We start from the raw sequence: 6,000 nt of genomic DNA, 5'->3' as shown, positions 1-6,000 counted from the left end.
TTTTTTCATTATCTTGTTGGCTGTTTGTATATCCTCTTTGGAGAAATGTCTGTGTAAGTCCTTGGCCCATTTTTGTTTTGTTTTATTTTATTTTTTTGTTAAGAACATTTAAGGCATTTAAGGGGACATCTGTAAAATAAATTCAAAAAAAAGAATATAAAAAAGAACATTTAAATTTTATTCTCTTAGCAAACTTCAATTATACAACCCAGTACTATCAACTATAGTCACCATGTTTTACATTAGATTCTCAGACCTTATTTTATAGCAGAAAGTTTGTACACTTTCACCCACCTCTCTCTATTTCCCCCACCCTCCAGCCCCTGGCACTTTGCCCATTTTAAAAAATAAGGATAATTTGTGTTTTTGTTGTTGTTGAGTTGTAGGAGTCCATTACATATTCTGGATATTAACCCCTTATCAAATATATGATTTGAAGATATTTTTTGCCCATTCCTTGGGTTGCCTTTTCACTCTGTTGATTGTGGCCTTTGATACATTGCTTTTTCAGTTTTAAAATTCCAATTTCTCTAGTTGTAAGTGTGAAGTTTTCATGTATATATTGGCTATTTTTATTTCTTTTTCCATGAATGCCTTTATGTCTTTTACCTATTTTTCTGTTTGGCAATTTGTATTCTCTTATTGACTTGAACTAACTTTTTCTCTCACTGATAAGTTGAAAATATTTTTTTATTTGTCATATGTCTTTTCAATTTGTTCATTGAACTTACTCTATAAAGATTGTTTTAAAACTTTTTCCATAGTCAAATTTAATAATCTTTTATTCCATGATTTAGAAAAGCTAGAAGGCTTGTTAAGCTAAGACTGTGTGTGTGTGTGTGTGTGTGTATATGTGTATATATGTATCTACACACACATATACACAAAAACTTACACATTACTTTTTAATATGTTTGTAGTTGTAATTTAAACTTTTCATGGGTTAACATCAGTTTATTTTTAAAGTTTGCTATCTAGTTGACTTCATGTTCTTTATTAAATAATTCAATTTACTCCCCAACTTTTGGAATGTCACCTCTGTTATATATTAAATAATTATATTATTTTCTAGATTTTTCTTATCATAACATTAAAATTTTCTCAATTAAAAATTTTCTGGACTTTCATTTGCTAAAATACAGAGTATCTGGAGGGATACACAACAACCTAGTAATAGTATTTACTCTTACAAGGGGAACAGGAAATAGGGTAACTGGAAGAAATGGAAAAGAGAGAAACTTACTTTCCACTGTATACTCCTGTGTATATTTTGAGTCTAGTACTATTTGCAAGTATAAGCCTATTCAAAAATAAATAAATACCTTTAAATAACACATAAACATCAAACAGCACCTCTCCCTTCCCTTCTGTCTCTTGCCTCTTACCCTTTCATCCCTATCATTTCCCCAGAATTTTCAGTCTCTCCTAGTCCTTGAAACCTGAGACAATATTTAGTTCCCAAAAATGGACTCTACAAGACCACTTAAGGTCTCTACTACCTTCCTGACTCTATGTTAGGAAAATGCAGTTTGCCCTGGGGGGCTAATGGAACTCCAGAGAGGGGAGAATGGTGAGTCCATCATGCGCAATTGACACATGCTCCCAGGATGTAAGGTCCCTAGGAATGCAGGATTCTCTGCTGGGAGATCCAGGGAGAGCTTTGGAGACTCATATGATTATTATCTTTATCATCACCAATGATAGAACTCTAAGAAGAATTACATAGATATATTTTGTGGAATATCGGTCTCTCAAGGTTCCTCTTGTGTTCAGTGAAGTTTATAAAACCAGCCAAGTGTTCCCTCTTCAGACAATGATGATACACGCTGACATTTTAAATGTTAGAGAAATTTTGCAATAAAGAAACCTCTTTCATTTGTAGTTGAACAAGGATCTCCAAACTTACTTGGCCACAGAATCATTTTCACCCACCATCTCTTCAATACCCTCATGATCTCCGGTGACAGTGTAAAGTGGGAGCAGTATATTAGTAACAACCAAAAGGAGACAAATGTTAAAACAGTGGATAAGAAATGCCAATGTGAAACTGTGTAAAGCTAGATTTTTGGAAGATTATTTTGATATAATAAATAGGGGTGAGTTATAAGTAATTCAGAAAATAAAATATAGCTTATAAATGGGTGCTTTTGAAACTTGAGAGAATTCTCTTCTGCACATGGAAAAACCAATAATGATGTTTTTACTCTTTACACATTTGGTCATCACGTCAGACCTGTTCTGAATTAGCACAAATCTGAATTGGAGAAGTCTAAACCAGTGACGTCTTCCTAAGTGTAGAAGGTCTGTAACAGGGATAAACAACTACATTTTCTGCTTTTTTTTCTTTAGAATGTCTAAAGCAATGGTAAGAAATGGTAGAGCTAAAAGCTAGGCTCAGAACATATGAAAAACAGGGAAGAGAAAGGACACGGTCAGAAAATAGAAAATGAAAGGAGAGGAAAAATAGGTGCCTGTGGCAGAGATTGCTGCTGACTATGCCTGAGTGTTACTCAATGTTAAGGGTCCTCTGTCCTGAGAATGTAAGGCTTTAATGTTCTCAGTTCCCAGCCTGTACTTTTGGGTCTAGGTAGAAGTAGTGTGTTTTTTTAATCTTAAGGAGACTTTTTGTGTCTGCTCTGACATTCAGAGCTGGTGAGAATGTTCACAATGCTTGTCGTGTGTCAATATAAAGAAATGTACTAAGATATGGCTCTCAACTCAGGCAATATATTGGAATCACCCAGGAAACCTTAAAAACATACACATGCCCAGGCCCCACCACAAGCCAACTGGAGTCTCTAACATGAAGCTCTAGATGTGGGTATTTTTAAATAATCGTCATCCGAGGACTTTTTTTTCACCAATTCCAGAGAGAGAGGAAGGGACAAAAGAGAAACATTGATGTGGGAGAGAAACATCAATCAGTTGCCTCATGCAGGCACCCTGACCAGGGATAGAACCCACAACCTGGGTATGTACCCTGACCAGAAATCAGACTTGTGACCTTTCAGTGCACATGACTACACTCTAACCACTGAGCAACACCAGCCAGGGTGATGTGGGTTTTTTGTTTTTTGTTTTTAAATATATCTTTATTGATTTCAGAGAGAGGAAGGGAAAGGGAGAGAGAGAGAGAAACATCAATGATGAGAGAGGCATCATTGGCCGGCTGCCTCCTGCACACCCCCGACTGGGGATGGAGCCCACAACCCGGGCATGTGCCCTGACCGGGAATCGAACCGCTATCTCCTGGGTCCTAGGTCGATGCTCAACCACTGAGCCATGCCGGGCGATATGGGTATTTTTTAAAAGCACCCCAGATGACTTTAATATGCAGTCAAGGTTGAGCCACTGCTGTAATGTTCCGGGAGGTGCCTATTGAGAATCCACCAGCTCACTAACAAGGGCACAAAGGACACTAAACAAATTTGGAACTTTTTAGGTCAGTGACATTGAGAATGCTCCTGGGTATTTGTGATTAAATCCGTAGTTCTGTAAGATCTTTAATTTCAGGATGGGAGCATTTTAATATAAAACTATTTGTTGAGTGGTCAGTAGTAATTCCAGATTCGGCTCTAGAGTTGGGCTGGCTCTGATGGAATGATTTAGAAATCAGAGGAGGCAGAATGAGACGTCGTAAGAGATCTCTTGCATTTCTGACATGTTCTTCTTTCCCTTAATTGTGGAGTAATCCAAATTCTCATTGGTGGTCAGGATCAGCCACCCCAGCCAGCACAGTAACACACTTCCTTGCCTGTTAATTTGGAAGCATAAGGACCCCAAAGTGGCCACGTGACGGGCTTAACTTCCAGTTCCATGGAATCATTATTGCGTGTTCTGGTGGAAGTATTCCTCCTTCTGGAATTAAGATCTCTAGGCAAGCAGAGCATAAGATTGCAGGAACGAGAAGAAACATTTTTGCTCGTAGTCTCTAGGAATATAGTGAATGGTGCCACTCCCGTCTCTACCTCTTAACTTTCAGATCCATGAATCCTGACTATTGGAGGAAGAGCGCCATATATTGGACTCTAATTAAGAGTATATACAGCCTTCTGAAGAACCTTGCCCCTGCTCTTCGAGAAAGCATCAGCTAGCTGGTGTTGTAACTGAGCCTTCAAAGAACCATTATACCTCCCTGTGAAGCCAGCCCTTTCAGAATGGTGGAGAGCTTGGTTAGGCCGGTGACTGTTCTGAGCATGGGCCTCCTGCCACACTATTTTTATAGAGAAGGGAGTTCCTTGATCAGAAGCAGTGCTGTGTGAAATATCATGACAGTAGAAAAGGCAAAGGCATTCTATAAGTCCAGGGATGGTACTTTTGGCAGAAGCATTGTATGTTCGATTTATACATTGGGAAGCTGGGCAAAATTAGAAAATACAATTGTGCAAAAACAATATATCAAATGAAAATACTGTCACTAGAAATGACCGTTGTTAACATGTTAGGTTCAAGCAGAATAGCTCTGACTTGACTTCTTAACTGGAGGTCCATTGAATGAGATTATTGGTGCTCCCTATTTCTTCTGCACAGCATAATACTCGTGGCCACAGTGCACTGGAGAAGGGTGGCTAGCAGTTTACTAACGCTTCACCTCTCTCTGGCTGAGTCTGTCCTCACTAAGAAACATCAGTCTTGTTTAACCTGATTATTAGTTATGTAACTCTGTAATTAAGTGTTACGTGAAATACGAACAAGAACGAATGTTATCCATTCTACGATAACTAGGTTGAACACAGAAAATGTGAGTGATACACATAAATCGAATCCTTTGTATGAGTAAGGTAGCTATAAAAGAGTAAGATAAAATCTAAGAAGATTTTCTATTCAGGTTTCTTTACAATTGTATATGTTTGTTTGCCTTTGATTTTTGTAAAAATGAAATCACATCCTGTATAATCTCCGGAGACTTTTTTTTCACTTGGCAGTTTGTGGGAATCTGTAGTTATAGTTGATTCTATAGTTATAGCTCATTCATTTTCACTGCTACAGTGTTGGATACCCTGTTTGTAAATGCAACAAAATTTATTAACCTGTTTTTCTGTTGTAAGGCGTTTGCTTTAATGTTTACTTCTATAAACAATTCTACAATAAACATTCTTGCGATGGACTCCTACTAATAATTCTTTCAGCAAATTCTATGGATGATAAACCCTCTCAGACGAGATGCCTAAAAGTCTATTGATTTTTCATTGACTTAAAATAATAGTTTATTTAGATAAAGAACTTTGGGTTGACAGGTTTTTTTAAACTCATTTTGAATAAAAATTACTAATTTCCCCCTATGTTCTTTTGTTGCTGGTGACATGTCTCCATGCTCTGCGTAGAAGTCATTTCTTTGTAAACTCTCTTTATGCTTTTACAGTCTTCCTGGTTTTCTAGTATGCATTTTAATGTGAATAGTCCATCCTTCTAGAAGATTCTCAGTACTATATTTTTAAATATTTTTACTTTGTCATTCCCTCTATTCTCTTCTTTTGGAATGCTTGTTAAAAATATATTCAACATGTTTTTCACTGAAATATTTTAAGTGCTTTTCCATAACTTTTAATCTTTTTACCTCCCTGTGATGTTTCCTTAGTGAATTCATTATTACTATATTCTATTTTGATGATTCTTTCTTTGAATTTTATTCAATATTTGTCCCATACATCCTATTTTCAATTGATAACTATAGTATCAATTTTCAAATTTCATAGTAGTTCATTTCTTATGTTTTCCCTCCTTTCCCTTTATTTTTTTCCTCCTCAAGGACCCAAAATACTTATTTTAAAGTCGTTTTCAGACTGCTCTAGCTTTTAATTGGGATATGTTAATTCACTAATGTATTTTCTTATCTTTCTTTATGATTTGTACTTCCTGTGCAATAGAAGACTCATCTTGATTAGAAATTTTTTCTTTCATTTTCCTTTGTACTTGAATATTTCTGTGAAGCATTCATTGTCAAACCAGGTCATATTCAAGGTTTGAGACTCCTGTCTCCTTTTAGAGTGAGACTAGTTT

The sequence above is a fragment of the Miniopterus natalensis genome, chromosome 3 (assembly GCF_054644295.1).
Source record: "Miniopterus natalensis isolate mMinNat1 chromosome 3, mMinNat1.hap1, whole genome shotgun sequence".
Lineage (NCBI taxonomy): Eukaryota > Metazoa > Chordata > Mammalia > Chiroptera > Miniopteridae > Miniopterus > Miniopterus natalensis.
The sequence above is the reverse complement of the archived record's forward strand: the minus strand, read 5'-3'. Positions refer to the sequence as shown.